The sequence below is a fragment of the Macaca thibetana genome, chromosome 9 (genome assembly GCF_024542745.1).
Source record: "Macaca thibetana thibetana isolate TM-01 chromosome 9, ASM2454274v1, whole genome shotgun sequence".
In the NCBI taxonomy this organism is placed as follows: domain Eukaryota; kingdom Metazoa; phylum Chordata; class Mammalia; order Primates; family Cercopithecidae; genus Macaca; species Macaca thibetana.
Genome location: NC_065586.1, coordinates 121202651 through 121222425, shown reverse-complemented (window position 1 = coordinate 121222425; position 19775 = coordinate 121202651). Strand labels below are relative to the sequence as shown.

Here is a 19775-nt window from a genome sequence, read left to right as displayed (position 1 = left end):
CCTGGCGCCGCGGCCCCGCCCCAGCTGTGCCCTCTTACCACCGCAGGGCACCTGGCGGCCCCGCCCCGGCCCCTCCGCGGGTCGCGGTACCTGACACCCCCGGGCCCCCCCACCTCGCGCCTCGCCTTTTCACTTGTAAATGGAGCCGCTTCCCGCCGCGGGGAAGTCGTTGAGAGGTGTGAGAATGGGCCCTGCCCCCCGTGCCCACTTCCTCCTTCCTCCCGCTGGCCTTTGTGCTGAGCTGGCCCGCTTGGACCCCGGGCGGCGGGGGTCCAGCTAGACGCCGCCTCAAGCCAGCGGGGTCGCCGGCGCCTCTCCGGTCCGCGAGGGACCGGCAAGGGAGGAGCCTCGAGACCACGCGGGACACCACGTTGGGCCCCTAGCCCGCACTCCAGGCTCAGAGCAGGGGCAGGGACCTGGTTGCAGCAGGTCAGAGCCGCCTCCACCCCGCAGCGGTCGCGGACTCCGGGCGCTCCAGACCTGGGGTCGTGGTGAGGTTCGTTGATTGACTGCGCGATGGTGGCTGAGTTGCAAGCAAACGGTAAACAGCGGCATCATTTCCACCAGACCGGCTTGGGATCTCGTCTCCTGGGCAGTGTTTGGGGGCGGCCACGGTTCGTGAATAACCTTCGAATCTGGGTGTTTTTCCTTGTAGTACGAATAGCGCAGTGGCAGTTGCTGTGGGAAACAGCGAGGGCCACTGAGACCTTCAGCAGAATTCCACGTCAAGGACGAGTGACATTTGCGCTCCTCTGCTGCGTTCTCTGCTGTTCACCCCGGCGGCTCTGACACCTGAAGCCTGGGAGGCTTCTGACTAGAGGTTGTCCGAGCGCTGAGTAGTAGGACGGTGCGGTCTGACCCGTTCCGTCTTGCACCCATCTTCTCCATGGAGGAATTTCTGCGTTCGCATCTATGTTTTGCAGATTTAATTTGGTGCTCCAGAAATTTATGCAGCCATTCAAGTGCGCTGTACCTGTTGTTCAAGTAACTAGAGAACAACCATTTCCTGAGCACTTACTTAGTGTCTGGCACCAGTTCGCTGGGCCATTGTGTGTTGTTGCGTTTCATTTTCACGAGGTGGGGGATGTCTGAGGAGTCACTTGGGGGACTTGCCTGAGTGGGTTGGGCATGACTCCGTGGTGGGAGGAGGAACTCCTTCCTGCCTGGGGTGAGCCTCTTTCCTTGCCCACCCTGAAATTAAAGGTTCAGGTGAGGAGCCGTCCTGTTTTCCCCAGGAATCAAATGAGCTTCTCAGATAAAGGTATCTTTCTCTCAGGCCCAGACCTGTTTGATGAGTGATCATTTTGTTAGGAAGTCACAATCCAATGCCACGGAGCGGTTTCTAGATCATTTCCTGCTCTAGGACGTTTTACATTCACTACACTTTTGGAGAGAATCTTCAGAACAGCGTGGCTCCTGTTCAGAAGCCTGAGGCAGGCCCCATTGAATACATGGGTCAGACTCTCTGGATCACAGACTCGCTGTGTCCAGGCAAAGGCCAGACACCTGCCTTGAGATCGGCTCTCCGGGGCCAAAGCACAGGGCTGTCCTGGCAGAAGCAGAGGTGGTAGTTAGTCACTGTTTTACCAATGAAGAATCAGAGCCAGGGAGCTTAGGTAATTAAGTCTAGCTAGTTACTACCAACTTCACCTGCCTCTGGCTTCTCTGTGGCTGCCCGAGGCTGCTTGTGGCCTTTGACTGGGACACGGGAAATGTCTGGGGATGGCTCTGCCACGCTAACCAACAGACCTCTTCTTTCCTCCCAAGCTCAGTTTCTCCCTTGCCGTCATCTGTGGGTCTGATGCAACATCACCCCCCCCCCCGCACTCCAAGAGCGCAAGGGCACACTCTCCGGGGGTTCTGTGTGTGGCTTTCACAGTGCTTAGGGCTTCATGTGGTAAAGTTGGATTTAGTGGCCAGGTAACATTTTATCAATAGGTAAGACTATCAATAGGTAACACCATGTTTGTGGTCTGGGATGGCATGATCGCAGCCGCCCTCCACCCCCCACCTCCCTCCCCAACTCTGGTTGCCTCTGGCTTTCAACTGGAGCCATGTGCACACCTTAAATAGGATCTGGTTTGTGGGTTCCACCTTGGGGAGTTGGGGGTCAAGAGACAGGGAAGATGCTTAGGATTTCTCCTAGCTGGGAGTGTCTGTTTGCACCACTCCTGTGAAAAGCGGGGAGAAACTAGATTTTGCCGGATGAACTTCCTTTGGGTCACTCCCCTGCATTTGTGTGGTGTGAGCCTTAGAAAGGAATTTGAATTAATACTCCTGAACAAAGGGAACAGCCTTCTTTTCAAAGAGGCTATCAGAGAACTGAAAGGGAATGGCACAAAGTTGGGTGTGTCTTCAAATCCAGAGACCAGCCCTGCTTGGGTGAGCTTGGGTGATGAACTCACCGGGAGAGTACCCGGGGCAGGTGATGCGGGAGCTCCCAGGCTGACCTTGGCTTTCTGAAGAGGGTAAGGTCCCCGTAAGGTGGAGGTTTTCCTGAAAAACAGGCTTTTCTTTATAAGATTACCTTCCTCCTCTACAACCCTTCTCTTCTTTTTGTGAACACGTGTGTGCTTGTGAGCACATGTGTGTTCTGGAAATCTCGGTCTTCACTGGGGCTCCAGTGGGGCCAGGGGTGGTGTCCCTCTGCCTCCATCTCGGCCTTTGGGTTCTGCTCTGTCTTGTGGATGACTCAAGGAAGTGCTGGGAGGAGTCTCTTGACAAATCAGTCATGTGAGGCTGGTGTCCTGGCTCAGCTCCAGCTTGGGTAGTGATTAGAGGCTGCCTATTTGAAGTCCTCCCTGCAGTCTTTAAACAGGTCTCCATTCTGCTTCACTCCACCTGGAAGAGGGTGGTGGGGCCAGGATCATCCCCCGGCCAGCCCTCTCCTCTCTTGTGTTGCCTCATTGGGACACTGAGAAGGGGGAAGCTGCTTTCTCAGAGGCTGTTGCTTGGCAAGTGGACATGGCGTCTAAGCATGAGAATGACTGCAGCGTGCAGGTTCCCGTGAATGGTCATTTCCTGCGAGCCAGGCCTTGTGAGTGGTCTTCCAGAGCCCGTGTCGTGTCTGTGGTGTGTCCCCTGTCCTGTTCCAGGTTTCAGAGATCCTTTGCGCTGGGCAGAAGATCCACCGAGCTGGCATCCAGGTTCCTCCAGCAAAACACGGCACCGTGGTGGACCTGCCGCAGCTCTGAGGCCAGCGAGCCGGTTTTCCCCTCACCCTGTTTCCCAGCCCTGGCATCTGCAGAGTGTCCGTTCTCGCTCCTCCACGGCGCGTGCTTTTCGCTCAGGGTTGAGGATTCTTTTTCCTCCACTTGCACACATCCTTCTCATTTCTCAACTAAGCCCAGGATTAAGAATGAGGCTTCAACTGACAAAAGCCAGGAGAGTCACAATTGAAGTTGGAATTGTGTCTGCAGCGATGTCTTCCTTGGCGTTTAAGGAAGGCCTCGAAGAGTGGGGCATTTTTTTCTATCCTATGTTGGCCACATGGCTCCAAATAGTGGGCAACGGAAGACGCCTCTGGTGAACTGGGGAGTGTCTTAGCTGAGGTTCTCATGTCCGCAGAGGATGAAGGGAGGGGGGTTAGGACTCAACCCAGTTGTGCTTTTGGGTCCCTGGTTGTGTCCCAGCCAGGCCTGAGAGCTTAGAAGCAAGTCCCATATGTTACTTGACCCATCAGAATAGTCCTTTAAAATATTTCTCGGCAAGGAAGCTTCTTGTGAAGGAGTTTTCTTCCCCAATTCTCTTTGTCTTCTAGAGCAGCAGGCAGGGTGGGAGGGGAGCCTGGGTTCGCTGTGGTTAGCGGGAAGGGGCTGCAGCAGCACTTGGACCACCTTCGTGGTCACGCCTGTAGCTGAGACTTTTGCAACCTGGTGGTTACTTGGCATGTCAGGGGCCTGGCTCAGATCCAAAGTTTTGCTCTAGGGGCCCCGGCAGTGCACTTTAAAAGTGCTGAGCTAACTGCTGTGCTCACTTTGGTGGCTGGTGACAAGAGAGGTCTCACTGGAAGGTCGTGAATGTCATTCTTCCTTTCAAACACTGAGGCTGTGTCCAAGGAGAGATGGGCCTGCCCTCCTAGAGCTTAGTAGAGGCAATGAGATACAAGGGGGACAGACTGTTCAAGGAAGTGTGGCAAAGAAGGGATGGAAAGAAATGCTTGACTTCTCTACCACTCTGGGAAGCCTTTGCAAAGGGCTTCAGTTTCTGAATCTGTAAAATGAGGGTAAGGAGAGGGTGTGTTGTAAGGATTCAGTGAGGTAATGTTTATAAAGCCCTTAGAACGAGCCTGACATATCATATGTGTTTGTTAAATTTTTTTTTTTTTTTGAGATGGGGGTTTCACCGCGTTGCCCAGGCTTGAAGTGCAGTGGCACAATCACAGCTCACTGCGGCCTCAACCTCCCGGGTTCAAGCAATTTTCCCATCTCAGTCTCCCAAGTAGGTGGGACTACAGGTATATGGCACCACACCTGGCTAGTTTTTGTATTTTTTGTAGGGATGGGGTTTGCCATGTTGCCCAAGCTGGTCATGAACTCCTGAGCTCAAGCAGTCCTCCCTCCTTGGCCTCCCAAAAGTGTTGGGATTACAGGTGTGAGCTGCCAAACCTGTCATGGTGCTATGTTAAAAATTCCTGGAAGATGTCATGCCCTGTGGTAGGGAAGGGGAGTGGCTGGTAGGGCTGGCTTAGTTTGGGAACAGCCATCTTCTCTCTGATTCTTGGGGCCAAAGCAATGAACTGAAAACTGTTCACAAGGTTAATTTTAGTCTGTGGGCTGTTACTGCGTATTAGGTCACTCCAAGAAATGCCCAGTAAAATGTTTACTTTCTATTTAAGACCTACTTTCTCTTCCTGGAGAAGGAAGAAAAAACTGCCTTGCCTGATGGGCAGCCAGGGTGGGGGCCCAGAGCCTCCTGCCCCAGCCACCCTGCCCAGGTGGAGCCTGTTGAGAAGGGTGGCTCAGGTTTGAATTCTCCACTATTGAGAGCTCAGTATCATCTTTATAGAGTACATAAAACACAGTGAACATGGGCATGACAGGCCACATTCCGAAGAGCATATTTGTTCAGGAAAAGGAACTGCGTCTGCCCTTCCCTCCGTGCACATAGTTCCCTTCATAGCTCCCTTCACCCTTCCAGGTCCCTGAGGAGTGGGTGCATTTGCCAGACAGTGACCAGGGCTGTCGACTTGCTTGGTGGCATCCTGTTTGGTTTCTTGTGGGTGCTCGGTCGATAGCAGCTGTGGTAACTGGACCAGGTGCAGCTGGGTGGCAGATTTGCTGGGAGTGTTTGAGCATGTTCCTGACCCCAGGCCCTGGCAGTGGGGTGGTAATTAATCATCTCCTCCTAGGATGTTCATTCACAGATACTGACTGAGCACCCACTAGGGGCCAGGCGTAGTACGCATGTGCGTGGAGCATCACCGAATGTCTTCCAATTGAAATGTTCAAATATTCTTTTCTCCGCCCAGCCAGTGTTAACTGCGCTGTGCTTCTGTGAGGCTACAGGTGTGGGTATAGGTCATGGGCATGAAATGGTAAGGTGGGATAAGGAAGGTGCCTCTCCAGCAGACAGTTTGTCATCTTCAGGGTGTGCTGGTCATTTCATGGACCAGCAGTTTCTTTGGATTCAACTCATGCCGTTAAAAATCTCACTTGGGGGCCAGGTGGGGTGGCTTATGCCTGTAACCCCAGCACTTTGGGAGGCCGAGGCAGATGGATCACCTAAGGTCAGGAGTTTGAGACCAGCCTGGCCAACATGGTAAAACCCTGTGTCTACTAAAAATACAAAAAATTAGCCAGGTGTGGCAGCATGCACCTGTAATCCTAGCTATTTGGGAGTCTGAGGCAGGAGAATTGCTTGAACTCTGGAGGCAGAGGTTGCAGTAAGCCAAGATTGGGCCATTGTACTCCAGCCTGGGTGACAGAGCAAGACGCTGTCTCCAAAACAAGGAAAGAAACAAAAAATTCACTTGGGGCCAGACATGGTGGCTCACGCCTATAATCCTAGCACTTTAGAGGCCGAGGCGGGCCAATCACCTGAGATCAGGAGTTCAAGAGCAGCCTGGCCAACATGGCAAAACCCCATCTCTTCTAATTGGTTTTGGAGAAATTGGCTTTGCAGATTATATTTTAGTCTCTTCTAGAAATGCAAACATTAGCCAGGCGTGGTGGTGTGCACCTGTAATTCCAGCTACTCGGGAGGCTGAGGCAGGAGAATCACTTGAACCTGGGAGGCGGAGGTTGCAGTGGGCCGAGATCGTCCCATTGCACTCCAGCCTGGGCGACAAGAGCGAAACTCTTTCTCAAGTTAAAAAAAAAAAGTCTTACTTGGGAAAAGCAAAATGGTCCTTGAAAATGCCCTTGGGAAACCACCCATGCTGGAATGCAAGGGCATCTCAGTTGGCCAGGGACCAGGGGTCTGGGGCCAGAATGTCATATTCGTCATTTGCAAATCCTGGAGAGTGCACAATAAATAAGATGTGAGTGCGTGTGGGAAGTGCTCCCAGGCTAGCTGTTTGTTACCATTATTTTTATTGGGGACGGTGGTACTGGTGGTGGTGGTGACAGTAGGATTCATGGCAATCCCACTAGTTATGGTGGTGTGAATGTCATTGAGAAAGACAAATCCTCCCGTCAACTCTGTCTTTTTCCTCCTAGCAGGGAGTGGCTGTTTGTGCCCTGTTTTATCAGGAGGGAGCAGGTAAGTGCTAGCATCCCTCTCGCCTCCTGCCCTGCCCTGCCCTGCCCCAAAGGACAGCAGATACCTTTAATATTAGGAAGCTTGGGTGGGCTCGGTGGTTTTCACCAGTGACTCAGTCAGTCCCCAGAGAGGGTTGGGGCTGCTCAAGAGGATGGCTTCTGGAACAGGGTGGGTCCCCAAGACACCCCTGGCCAGGAGTCTCCTGAGGGCCCCCCTTCTTCCCAAAGGAGAAGCCCTAACATCTGTATTTTTAGCCACCTCCTCCAGGGGGTGCCTGATGCAGCCAGCCCGAAACCTGCCAACAGCAGCACACAGTCTGGCTTTCTTCAGAAGCAAACCACTCCCCCAACACACACCCACACACTCGAGTCTGGTTATTGAACATTTGGCATGAAAAATGGTTGAAGGAAGATTTTATATAACTGAAATAACCCACTAAATTGTTTGAAACTTGGAATGTGGATTTCTGCTGTACTCATCCTCATTCTTTGAAAAGGGATTCTCCACCCTCCAACATTACCAGGCATTCCTAGGACAGCAGAGAAATGTCCTGGGTGTCTGTTAAAACTGGAGCCGGTTCTGTATTCAGATGCACTTGACATTTCACCCTTGACCAGGCAGCAGTGTGTATTGAGATGAGGCTGGGCAGTGTCAGAGCATACCTGCTAGAGAAGAAATTGGTTGTGCAGATTATATTTTAGTAAAATCTGAACCGCTCAGTGAAGCACACTATTACAATCTGTGTACACACAAAGAGGGATGCCACGGAGTCGATGTTTTTAACACTGGCCCATGTGAGCGAGAACATGGATCAGCAAAAGGTGCATTTACCTCCCTCTGCAGGCAAATATGCTTAACCTTCAGGAGCGCCCCTGAGGCCCTCACTTATGCCTCTAGCCTGTTTGGTCATGATGCAAGCCGATTTGGGAGTGATACCTACCGTTTTAGAACTGAGAGTGAACCTGTTTTATGGCAAATCCTTTTTATCTTGATCGGGGCATTTATTAATTAGTAGGCTTCAGCGAGGCTGATAACCTGGCTTGTTTCTGTTTGCAGAAGTACTTTGTCATACATTGGCTTATTTTATTTTTAGCAACAACCCTGTTGTGAGGCAGTGATTATTTCCCACTTGAGGAATTGGCAAGCCGCGTGGACGGGACTCACAGTTAATTAATGATCGAGCGAGATCCGAACTGGTTCTCCTCCACCAGTACCAGGCTGTCTAGAGAATGGTTGTGTATTCAGATAACCCTATTCTAGGGATGAGCGGTGTGTACAAATTTGAAGGCCAGAAGGGAAGCAGGAGAATCCAGTTTCAAGAGTCTGGAGCCTTTGGCGGGAGTCCCCCGTGTTGAAAGGTGAACTTGAAAGAGTATCCATGGGTGTCCTTAGATGAAGAAGGATTTAAGGGACTCTTTTTGCCCCTTGATACAAGGTTTGTAACTGGGGTCTGGGGCAGAAAGGAATTGCTCTTCTTGGTTTGAGTGACTGCTTTCTGGGTAGCATCTAGGTGCTTTTTGAATTGCATGCAGAGCCATTTACGGTGAGAGAAATTATGACCTGACTAGTTGGCCCAGGGCTAGGTGTTCTGGGGCTCTGTATTGAGACCTCTATGCAAGGAGCTTATCTGCTTGAATGTGGAAAGTGACTGTCTTTGGGGCCCTGGCAGTTTCTTTTGGGGCCGCTTTTGGACTTGAGTTAGCAAAGAAATGACATTGTGATTTATGCTGTTTATGAAGAATAGCATGCCTATCTGTTTTCACACAGACATCTTAATAGAGATTAAATACAAAATAAAGTGGAATGCATGAGCGGGGATATTCCCATAAGCAATATTGTAGTTTTAGGCAGTGTAATTATGTTTTGTACACTTCCCAATTAAGCAGTTATGCATTACTGGGGAAACTACCTTGTGGAGATTTAGAAAAGCTTTAGAATTTAGTAAATCAAATAAAAATAGGTACACAATATTTTAGACACAGGATTTAAACATGTTACATGGTGTGATAAGGTAACCCAGTTTGCACTCATTTGCCAGAAAATAATGCAGTGCCACTGAGGTGAATTTTTTTTTTTGTTTTTTTGGTTTTTTTTGAAACGGAGGCTCACTCTAGCCCGGGCTGGAGTGCAGTGGTGAGTTCTCGGCTCATTGCAACCTCCGCCTCCCAGGGTCAAGCAGTTCTCCTGTCTCAGCCTCCCGAGTAGCTGGGATTACAGCACTCCCAGCTAATTTTTGTATTTTGTTAGTAGAGACAGGTTTTCACCATGTTGGTCAGGCTGGTCTTGAACTCCTGACCTCAGGTGATTTGCCTGCCTCGGCCTCCCAAATTGCTAGGATTATAGGTGTGAGCCGCCACGCCCAGCCGATTGAGGAGAATTTCTTCTTCTGAACATTGCCTGTGGAATAAAGGTGCACCCCTACTGTGTGCAGGATGTCTTGGAGGGCTGCCGGGCTACAGGGAAGAAGAGCAACAAGGGTTTATGTGGAGTTCAGCTAAACAGTGGTGGATTTCTGTGAGCTGGGGTGGGCAGAGGTGGCCACATTAGGTTTGGAGTTAGGCTGAAGGGGGTGTGCTGAGGCTAAATGTGGGAGAGGGAACCCAAGGTAGGAGCCTTTCAAGCTCCCGTGTCCTTTCAGCTCCCATGTCCTGGCCACTAAACTACGGGAGGTAAGGGAATGATTTTCCCTGAGTAAACTGTCTGAAGTGGAGCTGCGTCTCAGGGAGCCTCTGCGAGCGTGTGCGTCACAGAACCCTTCCTCCTGGTGTCTTCTGGGGGTTGCTGATTTTGAGGAAGCCTGGTGGGGTGTGTGCTGGCTCAGCCCCCTCTCAGTTGCAAAGCTCTTGGGGGCTGCAGAGGGATTTCACAGTTCCCTGCATAGGGCAAGTCATTTAATTTTATCATTTGCTTTTTGAGAAGGATCAAGTTTTCAAAATCCTACGTAGAAATAATTTATATACAGTAAAACACCCTTTAACGTGCAGTTCTGCAAGTCTTGACAGTCGAGGCATAGCCACCGGGTGGTTGCGGAACCATCCCATCACCAAGGAAAGTTCTCTGTGCTCCTTTGGAGTTCATGCCTCCCTGCCCCCCACTCCCAGCCCCTAGCCACCACTAATCAAATCACTCCTTTTTGATAGTAGAAGGACCAGCCTAGGAAGTGTGAGGAGTTTGGTGAATGCTGGTGTGAGACGCCAGTAATTTCCAGGACATTTGTAATATCCAAGGATTATGCATGAGTCCCAGGGGTGCTGTGGTCACAGCAGATGGACTTGGCTTGGATGACACCCCCCTCCCCAGTGCCATCCTAGGGATGCTTGAGACTCCAGGAGCTTGGCTCGTCTGGACAGGTCGGACCAAAACCCAGTCACTGCAGTGTGAGTCTTGCCTGAAACCGGCAGATAACCACCTCCTCTGCAAAGTAGGCAAACCGCTCCCCCAACCCGAGAGTGGGCAGGGCAGTTCTGGGCCATACTTGCAGGCCCTGGTGCATCTAAGGCCATGCCCCCTGGGCTCCCCAGGGACACGCACACAACAGCTGCCTCTCCACACCGTGTCCCACCAGCCCCTGTTGGAAAGTGCCCGGGAACAGGTGCCTTTTCGTCCACCATAGCCGCTGGCTCCAGGTCCAGAGGGACTGTGAGTGACTGCCAGGCCATGCTGCTTTCTCCTTTCTCTGTGGGGGAGTGGCTTTGGAGGGAGCCGGGCGATGTGCTTGTGTGTTTGCCGTGTGCTCGCTGTGTACTTGCCGTGTGCTTGCCATATGCTTACTGTGTATTTACTGTGTGCTTGCCATGTGATTACCGTGTGCTCGCTGTGTATCTGATGTGCATTTGCCATGTACTTGCTGTGTATTTATTGTGTGCTTGCCATGTGATTACCGTGTGCTCGCTGTGTACCTGCTGTGCATTTGCCGTGTACTTGCTGTGTGTTTATTGTGTGCTTGCCATGTGCTGACTGTGTGCTGTCTCCCTGCTTGCTGTTCCGTGCTCCTGTGACTCCTGGGTGGTCAGGGGCAGTTGAGCGCCCTCAGGTCCCCATTTGTTTTCCTGAAGGTAAGAGGCCAGTCAGGACGGCCACCTTTTTGTGGTCAAGAAGGCTGGTTTGTGGAAAACCCAGAGGAAGGAGAGCTTCTGAGGCGGGGAAGGTCAGCTGCCCCGGAGGCTGGTGCCGGCCCAGAGGATAGATGGCCACGTTTGCAATCCTGGGCTCCATTCCCAACCCCGCCAGCTCCTTGTGTGTCAAATAGGATGCTAGTTCCTCTCACAGGAGGAGGTAATGAGAAGGCACTGGAGGCTGGTGCCCAGGTGCCCGGCAGAGGAGGTGCTTGGCAGGAAGTCCCATTGCACTCTGGGATATGAGCTGCCACTGACTCATCGCCTCATGGTTTTTGTTTTTATTTTTATGTTATTTATTTATTTGTTTATTTATTTATTTATTTTGAGACAGTCTCACCTGTTGCCCAGGCTGGAGTGCAGTGGTGTGATCTCGGCTCACTGCCACCTCTCCTCTGCCTCCCAGGTTCAAGTGATTCTCCTGTCTCAGAATAGCTGGGATTACAGGCACTCTGTCAGGCCTGGCTAATTTTTGTATTTTTAGTAGAGATGGGGTTTCACCATGTTGGCCAGGCTGGTCTCGAACTCCTGACCTCAAGTGATCCGCCTATCTCAGCCTCCCAAAGTGCTGGGTATGCAGGCGTGAGCCACTGCGCCCAGCCACTTCATGATTTTTAATATTCTTTTTTTTTTTCTTTTTTTGAGACAGGGTCTTACTCTGTTACCAGGCTGGAGTGCAGTGGTGTGATCTTGACTCACTGCAACCTCCACCTTCTGGGTTCAAGCGATTTTCCTGCCTCAGCCTCCTGAGTAGCTGGGATTACAGGTGCCCACCGCCATGCCCAGCTAATTTTTGTATTTTTTGTAGAAATGGGCTTTTGCCATGTTGGCCAGGCTAGTCTCGAACTCCTGACCTCAGGTGATCCACCCACCTTGGCCTCCCAAAGTGCTGGGATTACAGGCATAAGCCACTGCACCCGACCCTTAATATTATTTTCTTTCAGTTGGGAGAAACTTGGAATGAGTCTTAGAATTTGTGAAATTGTTAAGTGGGGATCACTGCATTTGCTGATTTTCTGGTCGTTGCCTGAAATGTCCTTTTGGAGCTCATTCTTTGTCCCCTTCCCTCATCACATCAGTCAGGCTGAGGGCAGGTGGAAGCCGCAGTGATCGTGATTGGCCAGCCCTGACTGGCGTTCCCGTGATCTCGGAGCATCTTGTGTGCATGCATTTGCAGTATGAGAAAACCCTTTGATGTCTTTGAGCTCAGACCAAATGTGACCTTGATTCCTGGCCTGAAATTAATGTCTAAGCATTCTTGGCTTCTTCTGGGTGGTCGTCTGTGAATAAACTGCCATGCAGTGAGTATGATGGAAACGTACCCGCCAGGACATAGCTTACCAGATTTCAGCGGGGCTTCCCAGTGTAGTGTGAGGACACTCGGGTGCATGGGTTAGTAGCTGAAAGGTGGGTGGACACCCCAGCGTGTCCTCCTTAAGGGTTCAGGGACAGTTCAGCAAGGGTTGGGGAAGGGGTGTGCTAGACGCTGAGTGGAAGTCGCAAATGTGTGTGGCCACCGGTCTGCTTTCGGATGGTGATGAGAACAAAGTTCTTTACTGTCTGGAAAGGTGATCTGGGGACCTTTTCACAGGTCACCAGCCACCTGTGTTCTGTGTTGTGCAGCTGTGAGCACAGTAGGGCCGCAGTGGTAGGCAACCACAGGGCCTCTTGGTGTCCTGGATACAGGATGCTTTCCCAGGACCCTTCTGGGGCTCCACATCTATCTCCACACTTTGGGTGGGGAAGTTGCTTCCCTTGGGTGGATCCAAAAATTCCAGCTGACTTCTTGGAGGGAAGTGAGTTGAGAGCCCCTCCAGAGGTGCGTGTTCAGGTGAGTAGCTTGCTATTACGTGCCCAGGCCCAGCTGGCCTAGACTGGAAGCTTCCACAGTCAAAACAAAAAACAAAAAACAGGGGCTGATGAACTTGAACAGTCAGAAAAAAACAAGGCAAACAGTCTTTTGGGTGTGTGCAGTATTAAATCACTTTGAAAGGGGACCACTTAAGAAAATCCTCTGCCCTCATTCAAGAATATTAGAAATATGTTAATTTGGTGGAATAATTATTATAATAGTAGCTACCATTGGGTTTTTTGTTTTTTGGTTTTTTTTGGACTGTCACCCAGGGTGGAGTACAGTGGTGCAATCTCAGCTCACTGGAACCTCTGCCTCCCGAGTTGAAGCAATTCATGCCTCAGCCTCCCATTTAGCTAGGATTACAGATGTGTGCCACCACACCTGGCTAAATTTTGTATTTTTAGTAGAGATGGCTTCACCATGTTGGCCAGGCTGGTCTGGAACTCCTGGCCTAAAGTGATCTCGCGACCTCAGCTTCCCAAAGTGCTGGGATTACAGGCGTGAGCCACCGCGCCTGGCCAATAGTAGCTGCTGTCTATTGAGTGCCAGGAATGTGCCAAGCAGGGAAGATGCAGATGTATTTGGTGGATGCGTAATAGTAATGGCTAATGCGCCGCTCACAGGCTGGACACAAAGTAGACTCAGAGAACTTCAGTGACTTTCCCAGGAACACACAGCTCTTGGGCAGCTGCTATATGGAAACCACAGGGACTCATCAGAAACCAGTTCCTTTGCACAGTTAGCTGAGTGAAGAGACGGGCGGGCACAGCTATGTTTGGAGTTCTTAAGTTCGTCATTTCGCACCCGAGAATCAAGGTCGCAGGGTGAAGCTCTGTAGTTCTGGAGCCTGAAAGGCAGTTGACATCCTGGCTGGAAACATACATTTTTATTTTACATTTATTTGGGTAGTGGTTTGCTGGTCTGGTTTTTGTTTTGTTTTGTTTTGTTTTTAACCATTTGGCTTGGAGAAATTTTCCCTTTGGTTATGGTAATTACCCTTTCCTGGTAAGTAAATTGATTACAGCGGCTCTTTCCAATCTTGCACGTTTGATTATCCATGAGCCTCCTTCTGCCTCTTAATCTTATTTTTAGCACAGTCCTTGAAACCTCTGTGTGAAACTGTCCATCTTCCGCTGTTTCTGAACTGCCGAAGGTCATTTTCACCAGCCCCATCAAACGCGGATGTGTTTCAAGTCAAACACAGCCATTTGAACCAGTTTCAAACAGTTGCGTTTCAGGTGTCAGCGTGGTGGGGACAGGACTTCTGCTGCCTGAGGTCCGTGTTGCTTGGGATGGTCTCGAATCACCCAGTGTGACTCCGTTGGCTCTGTTGGTTCAGTTGGCTCCAGGATGAGTGCACTTGACCAGAAGCTCCAGCGACATGAGGTTATAAGGGAGCCGGGTGAGCGGAGGCTGTGTTGTGGACACCAGCCGAGTCCGGGTGGGAGGAGACACCAGGACCTATCAGCAACCTGCCCTGGACTTTGTTTCCTCATGTGTGTGCCCAGGGCTTTGCGAACGATTTGCCCCAGATGGAGTTAATGCTGCAGTTGTTATAAGAGCATCTCTGGCTCTACTTTTGAAGCTAGTCACCACCTTTATTTTTGTAAACTAGTGAGAGGAGCGTGGCTGGCTCTGAGGGTGCAGAGGTGCCCCTCATGTGGTCCCCTGGGGTCTTCTCTGCGTCTGAGTGTTCTCAGAGGGCACGTGAGTCAGTAGCCCCAGTGGACTCCGGATGTTTTTTGAGCCTTACCTCGATAAGAATAAAAACGTTTTGGTGTGCGATTTGATTTGTTTGCTAGAAGATTAGTACAAAAGCAGGAAGGAAAAAGAACGTGGTGGAGGTGATTGCTAGAGGCTGGCAGAAGGTTATTTACGGATTTTTGCTGACAGTCCTTGTTGAAAGGAATTCCCTGTGAGATTTATGAAGCCTTTCCAATTTATTGTCTTTCCAAGTAAGGTAAGCAAATAAATAAGTTATTCTATTTTATTATAAACACAGCCAATGTAAAATTAAAAATAAGAGGAAATGGGCCTCCATTTTTTCAGCCTAGTGTGTTTCAGGAAAGCATCTTGGAGAGGCTTTTTGTTTTGTGTTTGGCTAAAGCACATTGTGCATTTAAAAGATAAAGTCGGTGCCTTGATGTTGTATGTGCAGGTCACCATCCTTGGAGGGGACGGGTTGCAGCCTTGGCGGAGTTGACAAGATGGTGAGGACAGAGGAGCCGTAATATTCAGGACTAGTCCACCAGTCACCAGGGACTCTCAGGCCCCTTGGGAAATAAGGCTGAGGGGTTCCCGAGACTCTGCCCTGGGTTTGACCGCAGCCGCCGCCCCCAGAAGGGACCCTGTCTCCTGAGGCCCACGTCCTAGCAAACTGGTGACATCTTCCTTCTTCCTGTTGCCTTGATTTCTTTGTCTCTTCTCCTTAAACTCAGAAATTGTTGGTACTTTCAGTATCTTGGCGAATTGTGATTTTGGCGATACAGATGTGTAAAGACCCACATGGGAAATTTAGATTTGTAGGTAAAGAATAAACAGGAATGTGAGACCTTGTTGTAAACACACCTCTCGTTTTCGGCGGTGATGTCAGCGCTGAAGATTTGGGTGGGTCAGGTTTGGTGACCTGTGTCCCGCTAAAGGCAGCTCCTGCTCCTGACACCAGCCTGGAGCCCATTTGAAATCGCTCCTGGCTCTTTCAAGGCCCTGGGCAACGCCATCAGGGAAACATCCTGTGACCATTTTGGGAGAATGTTTTACGTCTCTGCCCCTAGATGTCCCTGTGCTAGTGAAGCTATTTTGGGGGGACTAATAGGCGGCGTTGGACGGTGTCTTGTAGCTGTCAACGGATGACTGTTCAAGTTCGTCAGCCCCTGGTATGTAGTAGGTGCATGTTGGAGATTGAGTGAGTTACATTTTTTGCAAGGGTTTGTTTTAGGAGCAAAAGAGACCTAAGTAGGGAGGCTTGGAAGGTGCTGAGAGCATAATTCCTGCAAGAATGGGCTCCACGGGGTTCATTGTCTTTCTTTCCCACTTCCTCCACAGTGCCTCATCCCACTCCAGTAGGCACACGAAAGAGGAGAGCCTTTCTTCAACTCAGGGCTAATGAGCTGGGCACCGGGGTGGGGGTGGGGGAACAGTGTGGCCGACGCTTTTCTGGGGTGGTGGCCTGAACAAGCCTGACCTGCTCTTGCCTGCAAGGAGCTGACCAGCCAACCAGAGAACAGTGGACAGGCGATTCAGCTGGGTGAGCCCGACAGGGGGATGGGTCTGGGGCCTGGGGAGCCCCACCCATGCACCCTGAGATCAGGGCTGGCCTTTCACAGGAGGTAGGCTGTGAACTGTGAGAGTGAGGGGCCAGCCTGGGCCTCCCTCCCTCCAGCTTACCTCTCTTAGGAGGCCACCCCCTGCCTGGGTCCCGCCAGCCCCTTCATTCTCATCCTTATCTGGATCTGAGAATCACCTGGAGAGCTTTGAAAACAGATCCCAGCTTAATCCTCCCCTCAGGTTCTGAGTGTGTGGGCCACAGTGGCATCTGCCTTGATACTAAAAAGTTCCCAGGTGACTCTAATGAACAACCACTGCCCAGCCAGCACCCCTCAGCTGAGGCCACTTGTCCTGTTGTGCTCGTGGGCCGGAAGGGATGGGCTGGAGAAACAGGTAAGTCCTTACTTCCCTGTCCCACACACTGGGAGCAGCGGCAGAGGGCAGGAGGCTGCCCTGGGAGGCCAACTCCTTAAATGCATACCTGACCGACGGGTACGCCCCTGCTGTGGGGCCAGGCAGGAGAGCAGCACCGGGGCACCCAGGACCACACACCGAGAAGTATGAGCCCAGCGTGGCCTGGCGTCCCATCAGCAGGTGAGGGTCATGTTTCAGGCCTGTTTCACTTCCTCAAAAGAATGCAGTGGAATGAGCCCCGTAGGGCGAGGTGCCTGTGCGCATGGGGATGGAGAGGAGGGCTAGCTGCCGGGATGCCAGAAATGAAGGGAGGCTGGGATCTTCCTGCCTTGGTCCATGTGTAGCTGGAAGGAGAAAGCAGCTGTTGCTTAGGAGACAAAGCTGGAGGGCTTGACTCGGACCATGGACCTCTCAAGGCTTCCTGCCTGGGTGGGGGATCAGCCCAGAAACCCCACGAGGCGATGGGGGATGGGATGGGGAGGGTCATATATGCATTTCTGTAGAAAAAGGATCCGCTTTCCAGTGTCTCAAAGGATTCTGGGACCTTACGTTTTCTTCAGAGCCCTCAGATGGGAATCCTTGGCCTACAAAGGTGGGAGGCTGCCTTGTGGACAGTAGGGAGAGCAGGACGTGGAGCGGGTGCTGCAAGGAACAAAGGCCACCTGGAGGCATTCCTAGGAATTGGCTTCCTTCCTGGTGGTTGGGCTTTTGTAGAAGGCAGAGTCAGGGAGAGACGGGGGCCTTGGTTTCCTCCCGGGGTGCAGGAGGAAGTAAACATAACGGTGACACCTGGATCAAGAAGGGGCTCCCCTCTAGCTGGGTGCAGTGAGTGTGGGGGCGCACCAAGGCATCCATGCACAATGTAGCCTCGCCGCTGCCTGTGATGGGAAGGTTTGAGGTTCTGAACGTCGGCTAAGGTCCCCGAGGGCTGGCTGTTGGGCTGAACGTGGGTTCTAGTATTAACGTGGGTTTTAGTATTACTGAGGGTTCAGTAGACCGGGGGTGGGGGGGCTTGAGGAGCTAAGCAGCAGGGTAGGTGGAGCGGGGAGGGCTGTGCCTGACTCCCTCTCCGGGTTGGGAGGGAACAAGGGGAAAGGCTGGGGGAAGATGGGAGGAGGCCTGGCCACATGCATCTGTCCTGTTGGCTCCTTTCCCTGAGGACCCGCAGAGGTGGCCCGGGGTGCTGGGCGCTTTAACTTCCTTCATTGGTCAGGTTCTCTTCGTTCCTTCCGTGCCACGTGTCTGGGGTTGCTGTGGTGGGGCAGCAGGAGAGAAGAGGCTTGCCAGCCCGGTTCTCCAGCATTTGTGGGCTTCCGTTGGTCCTGCCTGCCAGAGTGCTCTTTGCTCAGAGGAGGCACCAGCAGTTGCTGGGAGCGGTAGGATGATGGTCCCTACCTGGGGATCAGAACAAGAATTTGCTGTGAACTCCCCTGGTGGAAGCAGGGGGCCAGGAAGCAGAGGGACCTGAATTCCCCGCCAGGCGGTCCCTACAGAGGCACGGACCTCCCTTTCTCCCCGCTTCCTCCTGCCCTGTCGTCTCTGCTGAGCAGGGCACCGGGAGCTTCCGCTGGGTGCACTTGAGTTGGCTTAGATTTGAATCTGCTCTTACTGCTGTGGACTCTGGCATGAGACCCTTTAAGCCTCAGTCTCTCCGCCTCTGAGTTGGGAATGATAACAGAATTACTTGATGTTGGTCATGTTGGCTGTTGGTGATGGGTTTGTTAAATCTGGTCATTGGGACTGCTCGATATTTGCATTTTCAGAACAGCATGCGGCGAGTAGTGCTCCAGGACAGGACTTCGGAATGTTGCCATTTGTTGTTTCTTCTGAACGTGTCCTTTTCAAATCTGATCTGTAGTTTGTTTCTTGCCTAATATCCTGCCTGCTAAGTTTTACGTGCCTTCATGTGCATTTTCTTTTTGGAACCACGTTTTATCACCCATGCAAAAAGAAGCTGCTCCAATCTTGGAGCCATGGTTAGGAAGTGCCTGCCATTCAGAAGCCAGTTGTAGTTTTCCACATGGTCGGCTGAACAGGAATGAGGCGCTTCCCTGTCCCTGAAGAGCCCACAGTGCGGAGGAGAGATGGGATATGTACTTCTGCTTTAGGGAAGTTATTAGGCTTTGAGAGTCTTTGTAAATACAACTTTGGTTAGATTTGTTCATGTTGGCTTATTATTTCCAAGGCAAAAACAATCATTTCAAAAGACCAGACTAGCCTCTTTAAAGCGATTTCGAGTTTACAGTTGTGTTCAAATGCGTTCTAATTACACCCTCCAAACAACAAGCCTCTGTTTTCAGATGGAGAAAACAAAGGATTCAGATTGAAGGACTGCTCAGACACCCTCGGAAGAGGTGGCCCTGCCTGCGCTCCTCCCGGCTGCAGAGTACCCCACCAGCGCGTGAGCCTGTTTCCCTGTCCCCTGGTTTTGAGTTTCTGGCCTGATCGTTGCACGCTTGGCTTTACTGCTACTTTGTAAAACTCTCTGCTGAGATTTTAACTTGGGCACTACTTTCAGGGCACGATGGGATTGAGACACATCTTGGGGGATGGGCAGGCAGGTGAGCAGGTCTGAGGAGGAGTCTGGATCTGCCTTGACCTGTCCTCTGCCATCTCTGGATACTTCCCAGCAATCGGTGCTTGATGCTGAAGGTCATACTGAGACGGAGGCTATGGGCAAGAGTTTGCATCTGTGTGGTCCTCTGTGGGTGCTCACCGACCTGCTGTATGTGGATTTCCATGCACCAGATACCTGCCCTTAGAATGTGCCTGGCAGCTTGAGCAGGATTGAGGGATCTGGAACTTTCTCCTGGCTGCTTCCCCCATAGTCAAGGAGCTTTATTAGCAAGCAGGTGCAGGGCCAAGTTCAGGTATGTGGGCCACAGGCAGACCCTGTAAACCCAGTCATCCATTTTGATTCTTCTCTCCTTGCGGTGGCACTTGTCAAAACAGACTTCGTCTTCTGGGGCTGTCATTCTAAGCGTCATTTTGCCATACTGTTAAAATTTTCAGAGTGTTTGCTTGATTTGTGTTTATTGAAACTAAATTCATTAGGATGATGTGAAAATAGCACTCCGCTGTTTACCAAATCGGCTTCTTGTTGGTATTTCAGTACATCATCTGTTCTCACTTGAATATCGTGGAATTTGTTGGTAAAGTGCTGTGCACATGAAAACCCATATTTTAGTGGAGTTTTTTTAATTCAAATAAGTTTATAAGTATTATATACCCAAGGTGCTTGATTTGCCATTTGATTCAGAGTCAATATGAATGTGCGAATACTGGTGCTTGGCTTGGGCTTTGGGAGTTTGGGGGTGTGCTGGGAGACAGCTGTAAGGATTAGGACTCCACCAGGTGCTGAGTCTGAGGCGGTTGGAAATCCCCCTCCTCTAACTCCGCCCCTCGCCAGCTGTTTGACTGCT

The 19775-nt window shown here is 51.3% G+C and overlaps 1 protein-coding gene across 6 annotated transcripts in view; it reads left to right on the top strand.

Moving 5' to 3' along the window:
* Positions 1-19775, top strand: part of CTBP2 (C-terminal binding protein 2) — a 173287-nt gene that overhangs the window by 8939 nt on the left and 144573 nt on the right. The window contains exon 1 of one of the 6 annotated variants that reach the window (XM_050803759.1): positions 11473-14632. The exons of 4 other annotated variants lie outside the window; for them this stretch is intronic. The gene's annotated coding sequence lies outside the window, so the exon portion shown is untranslated. Of the gene's footprint in view, positions 1-11472; positions 14633-17498; positions 18755-19775 lie in introns of those variants that run through there. One more of the 6 variants, XM_050803758.1, reaches the window with a different exon arrangement.